The following is an 11658-nucleotide window of genomic DNA, read 5'->3' as shown; positions in this document are numbered from 1 at the left end:
GCCTTTTTCCCTGGGATACAAAACTCACTAGCCACTCTTCTGGGTGTCAGTTTGCAGGACCCACGGGGCACTCTCAAACCAGACCAAGTTGGCACTGGTGCCACCTTGCGTCCGGGAGGCATCCTACAAGAGGCGCAATTCCAGGAGGCACCCGGCAATTTAAGGAAGCAAGACTCTGAACCATTCTACAGGCTTTTTCCCTGGGAAACAAAACTCACAAGCCACTGTTCTGGGTGTCAGTTTTCAGGACCCACTTGACACTCTCAAACCAGACCAAGTTGGCACTGGTGCCGCCTTGCGTCTGGGAGGCATCCTGCGAGCGGTGCAATTCCAGGAGGCACCCGGCAATTTAAGGCCGCATTACCCTGAACCATTCTACAGGCTTTTTCCCTGGGAAACAAAACTCACAAGCCACTGTTCTGGGTGTCAGTTTGCAGGACCCACTTGGCACTCTCAAACAAGACTAAGTGGGCTCCGGTGCCGCTTAGCGTCTGGGAAACATTCTGCGAGAGGGGGAATTCCAGGAGGCACTCGTGTATTTAAGGCCGCAGGACCCTAAACCATTATACAGGCTTTTTCCCTGGTAAACAAAACTCACAAGCCACTGTTCTGGGTTCAGTTTGCAGGACCCACTTGGCACTCTCAAACCAGACAAAGTTGGCACTGGTGCCACTTTGTGTCTGGGAGGCGTCCTGCGAGAGGGGGAATTCCAGGAGGCACCCGGCAATTTAAGGCCGCAGGACCCTAAACCATGATACAGGCTTTTTCCCTGGGAAACAAAACTCACAAGCCACTGTTCTAAATGCAAGTTTGCAGAACCCACTTTGCACTCTCAAACGAGATCAAGTTGGAAAGTGCCACTTTGCGTCTGGGAGGCATCTTGCGAGACGCTGAATTCCAGGAGGCACCCGGCAACATAGGGCCTCAGGCCCCTGAACCCGTCTACAGACCTTTTTCCCTGGGAAACAAAACTCACAAGCCACTGTTCTGGGTGTCAGTTTGCAGGACCCACGTGGCACTCTCAAACCAGACCAAGTTGGCACTGGTGCCACCTTGCGTCTGGGAGGCATCCTGCGAGAGGCGCAATTCCAGGAGGCACCCGGCAATTTGAGGAAGCAAGATTCTGAACCACTGTACAGGCTTTTTCCCTGGGAAACAAAACTCACAAGCCACTGTTCTGGGTGTCAGTTTGCAGGACCCACTTGACACTCTCAAACCTGACCAAGTTGGCACTGGTGCCACCTTGCATCTGGGAGGCATCCTGCGAGAGGCAGAGCTCCAGGAGTCACCCGGCTATTTAAGGCAGCATTATCCGGATCCATTGTACAGGCTTTTTCCCGAGGAAACAAAACTCAGAAGCCACTGTTCTGAGTGTCAGTTTGCAGGACCCACTTGACACTCTCAAACCAGACCAAGTTGGCATTGGGGCCACTTTGTGTCTGGGAGGCATCTTGCGAGAGGCGCAATTCCAGGAGGCACCCGGAAACTTAGGGCCTCAGGCCCCTGCACCCTTCTTCTGACCTTTTTCCCTGGGAAACAAAACTCACAAGCCACTGTTCTGCGTGTCAGTTTGCAGGACCCACGTGGCACTCTCAAACCAGACCAAGTTGGCACTGGTGCCACCTTGCGTCTGGGAGGCATCCTGCGAGAGGCGCAATTTCAGGAGGCACCCGGCAACTAAGCGCCTCAGGCCCCTGAACCATTCTACAGGCATTTTTCCCTGGGAAACAAAACTCACAAGCCACTGTTCTGCGTGTCAGTTTTCAGGAGCCACGTGGCTCTCTCAAACCAGACCAAGTTGGCACCAGTGCCGCTTAGCGTCCGGGAGGCATCCTGCGAGAGGCGCAATTCCAGGAGGCACCCGGCAATTTAAGGAAGCAAGACTCTGAACCATTCTACAGGCTTTTTCCCTGGGAAACAAAACTCACAAGCCACTGTTCTGGGTGTCAGTTTGCAGGACCCACTTGACACTCTCAAACCAGACCAAGTTGGCACTGGTGCCACTTTGTGTCTGGGAGGCATCCTGCGAGAGGCGCAATTCCAGGAGGCACCCGGCAACATAGGGCCTCAGGCCCCTGAACCCGTCTACAGACCTTTATCCCTGGGAAACAAAACTCACAAGCCACTGTTCTGGGTGTCAGTTTGAAGGACCCACTTAGCACTCTCAAACCAGACCAAGTTGGCACTGGTGCCACCTTCCATCTGGGAGGCATCCTGCGAGACATCGAATTCCAGGAGGCACCCGGCAACTTAGGGCCTCAGGCCCCTGAACCCTTCTACAGGCCTTTTTCCCTGGGATACAAAACTCACTAGCCACTCTTCTGGGTGTCAGTTTTCAGGACCCACGGGGCACTCTCAAACCAGACCAAGTTGGCACTGGTGCCACCTTGCGTCCGGGAGGCATCCTGCGAGAGGCGCAATTCCAGGAGGCACCCGGCAATTTAAGGAAGCAAGACTCTGAACCATTCTACAGGCTTTTTCCCTGGGAAACAAAACTCACAAGCCACTCTTCTGGGTGTCAGTTTTCAGGACCCACTTGACACTCTCAAACAAGACCAAGTTGGCACTGGTGCCGCCTTGCGTCTGGGAGGCATCCTGCAAGAGGCGCAATTCCAGGAGGCACCCGGCAATTTAAGGCCGCATTACCCTGAACCATTCTACAGGCTTTTTCCCTGGGAAACAAAACTCACAAGCCACTGTTCTGGGTGTCAGTTTTCAGGACCCACTTGGCACTCTCAAACTAGACTAAGTGGGCTCCGGTGCCGCTTAGTGTCTGGGAAACATTCTGCGAGAGGGGGAATTCCAGGAGGCACTCGTGTATTTAAGGCCGCAGGACCCTAAAACATTCTACAGGCTTTTTCCCTGGGAAAAAAAACTCACAAGCCACTGTTCTCAATGCAAGTTTGCAGAACCCACTTTGCACTCTCAAACCAGACCAAGTTGGAAAGTGCCACTTTGCGTCTAAGAGGCATCTTGCGAGACGCTGAATTCCAGGAGGCACCCGGCAACATAGGGCCTCAGGCCCCTGAACCCGTCTACAGACCTTTTTCCCTGGGAAACAAAACTCACAAGCCACTGTTCTGGGTGTCAGTTTGAAGGACCCACTTGGCACTCTCAAACCAGACCAAGTTGGCACTGGTGCCACCTTGCGTCTGGGAGGCATCCTGCGAGAGGCGCAATTCCAGGAGGCACCCGGCAATTTAAGGAAGCAAGACTCTGAACCACTGTACAGGCTTTTTCCCTGGGAAACAAAACTCACAAGCCACTGTTCTGGGTGTCAGTTTGCAGGACCCACTTGACACTCTCAAACCTGACCAAGTTGGCACTGGTGCCACCTTGCGTCTGGGAGGCATCCTGCGAGAGGCAGATCTCCAGAAGTCACCCGGCTATTTAAGGCAGCATTATCCGGATCCATTGTACAGGCTTTTTCCCGAGGAAACAAAACTCAGAAGCCACTGTTCTGAGTGTCAGTTTGCAGGACCCACTTGACACTCTCAAACCAGACCAAGTTGGCACTGGTGCCACTTTGTGTCTGGGAGGCATCTTGCGAGAGGCGCAATTCCAGGAGGCACCCGGAAACTTAGGGCCTCAGGCCCCTGAACCCTTCTTCTGACCTTTTTCCCTGGGAAACAAAACTCACAAGCCACTGTTCTGCGTGTCAGTTTTCAGGAGCCACGTGGCACTCTCAAACCAGACCAAGTTGGCACTGGTGCCGCTTAGCGTCTGGGAGGCATCCTGCAAGAGGCGCAATTCCAGGAGGCACCCGGCAATTTAAGGAAGCAAGACTCTGAACCATTCTACAGGCTTTTTCCCTGGGAAACAAAACTCACAAGCCACTGTTCTGGGTGTCAGTTTGCAGGACCCACTTGACACTCTCAAACCAGACCAAGTTGGCACTGGTGCCACTTTGTGTCTGGGAGGCATCCTGCGAGAGGCGCAATTCCAGGAGGCACCCGGCAACATAGGGCCTCAGGCCCCTGAACCCGTCTACAGACCTTTTTCCCTGGGAAACAAAACTCACAAGCCACTGTTCTGGGTGTCAGTTTGAAGGACCCACTTGGCACTCTCAAACCAGACCAAGTTGGCACTGGTGCCACCTTCCATCTGGGAGGCATCCTGCGAGACATCGAATTCCAGGAGGCACCCGGCAACTTAGGGCCTCAGGCCCCTGAACCCTTCTACAGGCCTTTTTCCCTGGGATACAAAACTCACTAGCCACTCTTCTGGGTGTCAGTTTGCAGGACCCACGGGGCACTCTCAAACCAGACCAAGTTGGCACTGGTGCCACCTTGCGTCCGGGAGGCATCCTACAAGAGGCGCAATTCCAGGAGGCACCCGGCAATTTAAGGAAGCAAGACTCTGAACCATTCTACAGGCTTTTTCCCTGGGAAACAAAACTCACAAGCCACTGTTCTGGGTGTCAGTTTTCAGGACCCACTTGACACTCTCAAACCAGACCAAGTTGGCACTGGTGCCGCCTTGCGTCTGGGAGGCATCCTGCGAGCGGTGCAATTCCAGGAGGCACCCGGCAATTTAAGGCCGCATTACCCTGAACCATTCTACAGGCTTTTTCCCTGGGAAACAAAACTCACAAGCCACTGTTCTGGGTGTCAGTTTGCAGGACCCACTTGGCACTCTCAAACAAGACTAAGTGGGCTCCGGTGCCGCTTAGCGTCTGGGAAACATTCTGCGAGAGGGGGAATTCCAGGAGGCACTCGTGTATTTAAGGCCGCAGGACCCTAAACCATTATACAGGCTTTTTCCCTGGTAAACAAAACTCACAAGCCACTGTTCTGGGTTCAGTTTGCAGGACCCACTTGGCACTCTCAAACCAGACAAAGTTGGCACTGGTGCCACTTTGTGTCTGGGAGGCGTCCTGCGAGAGGGGGAATTCCAGGAGGCACCCGGCAATTTAAGGCCGCAGGACCCTAAACCATGATACAGGCTTTTTCCCTGGGAAACAAAACTCACAAGCCACTGTTCTAAATGCAAGTTTGCAGAACCCACTTTGCACTCTCAAACGAGATCAAGTTGGAAAGTGCCACTTTGCGTCTGGGAGGCATCTTGCGAGACGCTGAATTCCAGGAGGCACCCGGCAACATAGGGCCTCAGGCCCCTGAACCCGTCTACAGACCTTTTTCCCTGGGAAACAAAACTCACAAGCCACTGTTCTGGGTGTCAGTTTGCAGGACCCACGTGGCACTCTCAAACCAGACCAAGTTGGCACTGGTGCCACCTTGCGTCTGGGAGGCATCCTGCGAGAGGCGCAATTCCAGGAGGCACCCGGCAATTTGAGGAAGCAAGATTCTGAACCACTGTACAGGCTTTTTCCCTGGGAAACAAAACTCACAAGCCACTGTTCTGGGTGTCAGTTTGCAGGACCCACTTGACACTCTCAAACCTGACCAAGTTGGCACTGGTGCCACCTTGCATCTGGGAGGCATCCTGCGAGAGGCAGAGCTCCAGGAGTCACCCGGCTATTTAAGGCAGCATTATCCGGATCCATTGTACAGGCTTTTTCCCGAGGAAACAAAACTCAGAAGCCACTGTTCTGAGTGTCAGTTTGCAGGACCCACTTGACACTCTCAAACCAGACCAAGTTGGCATTGGGGCCACTTTGTGTCTGGGAGGCATCTTGCGAGAGGCGCAATTCCAGGAGGCACCCGGAAACTTAGGGCCTCAGGCCCCTGCACCCTTCTTCTGACCTTTTTCCCTGGGAAACAAAACTCACAAGCCACTGTTCTGCGTGTCAGTTTGCAGGACCCACGTGGCACTCTCAAACCAGACCAAGTTGGCACTGGTGCCACCTTGCGTCTGGGAGGCATCCTGCGAGAGGCGCAATTTCAGGAGGCACCCGGCAACTAAGCGCCTCAGGCCCCTGAACCATTCTACAGGCATTTTTCCCTGGGAAACAAAACTCACAAGCCACTGTTCTGCGTGTCAGTTTTCAGGAGCCACGTGGCTCTCTCAAACCAGACCAAGTTGGCACCAGTGCCGCTTAGCGTCCGGGAGGCATCCTGCAAGAGGCGCAATTCCAGGAGGCACCCGGCAATTTAAGGAAGCAAGACTCTGAACCATTCTACAGGCTTTTTCCCTGGGAAACAAAACTCACAAGCCACTGTTCTGGGTGTCAGTTTGCAGGACCCACTTGACACTCTCAAACCAGACCAAGTTGGCACTGGTGCCACTTTGTGTCTGGGAGGCATCCTGCGAGAGGCGCAATTCCAGGAGGCACCCGGCAACATAGGGCCTCAGGCCCCTGAACCCGTCTACAGACCTTTATCCCTGGGAAACAAAACTCACAAGCCACTGTTCTGGGTGTCAGTTTGAAGGACCCACTTAGCACTCTCAAACCAGACCAAGTTGGCACTGGTGCCACCTTCCATCTGGGAGGCATCCTGCGAGACATCGAATTCCAGGAGGCACCCGGCAACTTAGGGCCTCAGGCCCCTGAACCCTTCTACAGGCCTTTTTCCCTGGGATACAAAACTCACTAGCCACTCTTCTGGGTGTCAGTTTTCAGGACCCACGGGGCACTCTCAAACCAGACCAAGTTGGCACTGGTGCCACCTTGCGTCCGGGAGGCATCCTGCGAGAGGCGCAATTCCAGGAGGCACCCGGCAATTTAAGGAAGCAAGACTCTGAACCATTCTACAGGCTTTTTCCCTGGGAAACAAAACTCACAAGCCACTGTTCTGGGTGTCAGTTTTCAGGACCCACTTGACACTCTCAAACAAGACCAAGTTGGCACTGGTGCCGCCTTGCGTCTGGGAGGCATCCTGCAAGAGGCGCAATTCCAGGAGGCACCCGGCAATTTAAGGCCGCATTACCCTGAACCATTCTACAGGCTTTTTCCCTGGGAAACAAAACTCACAAGCCACTGTTCTGGGTGTCAGTTTTCAGGACCCACTTGGCACTCTCAAACTAGACTAAGTGGGCTCCGGTGCCGCTTAGTGTCTGGGAAACATTCTGCGAGAGGGGGAATTCCAGGAGGCACTCGTGTATTTAAGGCCGCAGGACCCTAAAACATTCTACAGGCTTTTTCCCTGGGAAAAAAAACTCACAAGCCACTGTTCTCAATGCAAGTTTGCAGAACCCACTTTGCACTCTCAAACCAGACCAAGTTGGAAAGTGCCACTTTGCGTCTAAGAGGCATCTTGCGAGACGCTGAATTCCAGGAGGCACCCGGCAACATAGGGCCTCAGGCCCCTGAACCCGTCTACAGACCTTTTTCCCTGGGAAACAAAACTCACAAGCCACTGTTCTGGGTGTCAGTTTGAAGGACCCACTTGGCACTCTCAAACCAGACCAAGTTGGCACTGGTGCCACCTTGCGTCTGGGAGGCATCCTGCGAGAGGCGCAATTCCAGGAGGCACCCGGCAATTTAAGGAAGCAAGACTCTGAACCACTGTACAGGCTTTTTCCCTGGGAAACAAAACTCACAAGCCACTGTTCTGGGTGTCAGTTTGCAGGACCCACTTGACACTCTCAAACCTGACCAAGTTGGCACTGGTGCCACCTTGCGTCTGGGAGGCATCCTGCGAGAGGCAGATCTCCAGAAGTCACCCGGCTATTTAAGGCAGCATTATCCGTATCCATTGTACAGGCTTTTTCCCGAGGAAACAAAACTCAGAAGCCACTGTTCTGAGTGTCAGTTTGCAGGACCCACTTGACACTCTCAAACCAGACCAAGTTGGCACTGGTGCCACTTTGTGTCTGGGAGGCATCTTGCGAGAGGCGCAATTCCAGGAGGCACCCGGAAACTTAGGGCCTCAGGCCCCTGAACCCTTCTTCTGACCTTTTTCCCTGGGAAACAAAACTCACAAGCCACTGTTCTGCGTGTCAGTTTTCAGGAGCCACGTGGCACTCTCAAACCAGACCAAGTTGGCACTGGTGCCGCTTAGCGTCTGGGAGGCATCCTGCAAGAGGCGCAATTCCAGGAGGCACCCGGCAATTTAAGGAAGCAAGACTCTGAACCATTCTACAGGCTTTTTCCCTGGGAAACAAAACTCACAAGCCACTGTTCTGGGTGTCAGTTTGCAGGACCCACTTGACACTCTCAAACCAGACCAAGTTGGCACTGGTGCCACTTTGTGTGTGGGAGGCATCCTGCGAGAGGCGCAATTCCAGGAGGCACCCGGCAACTAAGCGCCTCAGGCCCCTGAACCCTTCTACAGGCCTTTTTCCCTGGGAAACAAAACTCACAAGCCACTGTTCTGGGTGTCAGTTTGAAGGACCCACTTAGCACTCTCAAACCAGACCAAGTTGGCACTGGTGCCACCTTCCGTCTGGGAGGCATCCTGCGAGACATCGAATTCCAGGAGGCACCCGGCAACTTAGGGCCTCAGGCCCCTGAACCCTTCTACAGGCCTTTTTCCCTGGGATACAAAACTCACTAGCCACTCTTCTGGGTGTCAGTTTGCAGGACCCACGGGGCACTCTCAAACCAGACCAAGTTGGCACTGGTGCCACCTTGCGTCCGGGAGGCATCCTGCGAGAGGCGCAATTCCAGGAGGCACCCGGCAATTTAAGGAAGCAAGACTCTGAACCATTCTACAGGCTTTTTCCCTGGGAAACAAAACTCACAAGCCACTGTTCTGGGTGTCAGTTTTCAGGACCCACTTGACACTCTCAAACCAGACCAAGTTGGCACTGGTGCCGCCTTGCGTCTGGGAGGCATCCTGCGAGAGGGGGAATTCCAGGAGGCACCCGGCAATTTAAGGCCGCATTACCCTGAACCATTCTACAGGCTTTTTCCCTGGGAAACAAAACTCACAAGCCACTGTTCTGGGTGTCAGTTTGCAGGACCCACTTGGCACTCTCAAACAAGACTAAGTGGGCTCCGGCGCCGCTTAGCGTCTGGGAAACATTCTGCGAAAGGGGGAATTCCAGGAGGCACTCGTGTATTTAAGGCCGCAGGACCCTAAACAATTATACAGGCTTTTTCCCTGGTAAACAAAACTCACAAGCCACTGTTCTGGGTTCAGTTTGCAGGACCCACTTGGCACTCTCAAACCAGACCAAGTTGGCACTGGTGCCACTTTGCGTCTGGGAGGCATCCTGCGAGAGGGGGAATTCCAGGAGGCACCCGGCAATTTAAGGCCGCAGGACCCTAAACCATGATACAGGCTTTTTCCCTGGGAAACAAAACTCACAAGCCACTGTTCTATATGCAAGTTTGCAGAACCCACTTTGCACTCTCAAACGAGATCAAGTTGGAAAGTGCCACTTTGCGTCTGGGAGGCATCTTGCGAGATGCTGAATTCCAGGAGGCACCCGGCAACATAGGGCCTCAGGCCCCTGAACCCGTCTACAGACCTTTTTCCCTGGGAAACAAAACTCACAAGCCACTGTTCTGGGTGTCAGTTTGCAGGACCCACGTGGCACTCTCAAACCAGACCAAGTTGGCACTGGTGCCACCTTGCGTCTGGGAGGCATCCTGCGAGAGGCGCAATTCCAGGAGGCACCCGGCAATTTAAGGAAGCAAGATTCTGAACCACTGTACAGGCTTTTTCCCTGGGAAACAAAACTCACAAGCCACTGTTCTGGGTGTCAGTTTGCAGGACCCACTTGACACTCTCAAACCTGACCAAGTTGGCACTGGTGCCACCTTGCGTCTGGGAGGCATCCTGCGAGAGGCAGATCTCCAGAAGTCACCCGGCTATTTAAGGCAGCATTATCCGGATCCATTGTACCGGCTTTTTCCCGAGGAAACAAAACTCAGAAGCCACTGTTCTGAGTTTCAGTTTGCAGGACCCACTTGACACTCTCAAACCAGACCAAGTTGGCACTGGTGCCACTTTGTGTCTGGGAGGCATCTTGCGAGAGGCGCAATTCCAGGAGGCACCCGGAAACTTAGGGCCTCAGGCCCCTGAACCCTTCTTCTGACCTTTTTCCCTGGGAAACAAAACTCACAAGCCACTGTTCTACATGTCAGTTTTCAGGACCCACGTGGCACTCTCAAACCAGACCAAGTTGGCACTGGTGCCGCTTAGCGTCTGGGAGGCATCCTGCAAGAGGCGCAATTCCAGGAGGCACCCGGCAATTTAAGGAAGCAAGACTCTGAACCATTCTACAGGCTTTTTCCCTGGGAAACAAAACTCACAAGCCACTGTTCTGGGTGTCAGTTTGCAGGACCCACTTGACACTCTCAAACCAGACCAAGTTGGCACTGGTGCCACCTTCCGTCTGGGAGGCATCCTGCGAGACATCGAATTCCAGGAGGCACCCGGCAACTTAGGGCCTCAGACCCCTGAACCCTTCTACAGGCTTTCTTCCAGGGAAACAAAACTCAGAAGCCACTGTTCTGGGTGTCAGTTTTCAGGACCCACTTGACACTCGCAAACCAGACCAAGTTTGCACTAGTGCCACCTTGCGTCTCGAAGGCATGCTGCGAGAGGCGCAATTCTAGGAGGCTCCCGGCAACGTCGGGCCTCAGACCCCTGAACCCTTCTACAGGCCTTTTTCCCTGGGAAACAAAACTCACAAGCCACTGTTCTTGGTGTCAGTTTGCAGGACCCACGGGGCTCTCTCAAACCAGACCAAGTTGGCACCAGTGCCACTTTGTGTCTGGGAGGCATCCTGAGAGAGGCGCAATTCCAGGGGCACTCGGCAATTTAAGGAAGCAAGACTCTGAACCATTCTACAGGCTTTTTCCCTGGGAAACAAAACTCACAAGCCACTGTTCTGGGTGTCAGTTTGCAGGACCCACTTGACACTCTGAAACCAGACCAAGTTGGCACTGGTGCCACTTTGTGTCTGGGAGGCATCCTGCGAGAGGCGCAATTCCAGGAGGCACCCGGCAACATAAAGCCTCAGGCCCCTGACCTGTCTACAGACCTTTTTCCCTCGGAAACAAAACTCACAAGCCACTGTTCTGGGTGTTTGTTTGCAGGACCCACTCAGCACTGTCAAACCAGACCAAGTTTTCCCTTGAGTTACCTTGCGTCTGGGAGGCATCCTGAGTGAGGCCGAATTCCAGAAGGCACCCGGATTTTAAAGTTTCAGGGCCCTGAATTAGTGTACCAGCCTTTTCCCTAGGGAACAAAACTCACAAGCCACTGTTCTGGGTGTCAGTTTGCAGGAATCACTTGGCACTCTCAAACTAAACCAAGTTGACTGTGGTGCCACCTTGCGTCTGGGAGGCATCCTGCGAGAGGCCGAATTCCAGGAGGCACCCTGCCATATAAGGCCTCATGACCCTGAGCAAATATACAGGGTAATTCCCTGGGAAACAAAACTCAGAAGCCACTGTTCTGGGTGTCAGTTTTCAGGAACTACTTGGCACTCTCAAACAAGAGCAAGTTGGCACTGGTGCCACCTTGCGTCTGGGATGCATCCTGTGAGAAGCGGAATTCCAGGAGGCACCTGGCCATTTAAGGCCACAGGACCCAGAACCACTGTACAGGCTTTTTCCCTGGGAAACAAAACTCACAAGCCACTGTTCTGGGTGTCAGTTTGCAGGACCCACTTGGCACTCTCAAACCATAGTAAATGGGCACCGGTGCCGCTTAGCGTCTGGGAAACATCCTGCGAGAGGCGGAATCTCAGGAGGCACTCGTGTATTTAAGGCCGCAGGACCCTGAACCATTGTACAGGCCTTTTCCCCGGGAAACAAAACTCAGAAGCCACTGTTCTAGGTTTCAGTTTGCAGGACCC

The sequence above is a fragment of the Fringilla coelebs genome (genome assembly GCF_963513975.1).
Source record: "Fringilla coelebs genome assembly, chromosome: 31".
Classification (NCBI taxonomy): domain Eukaryota; kingdom Metazoa; phylum Chordata; class Aves; order Passeriformes; family Fringillidae; genus Fringilla; species Fringilla coelebs.
This window is presented reverse-complemented; position numbering follows the sequence as displayed.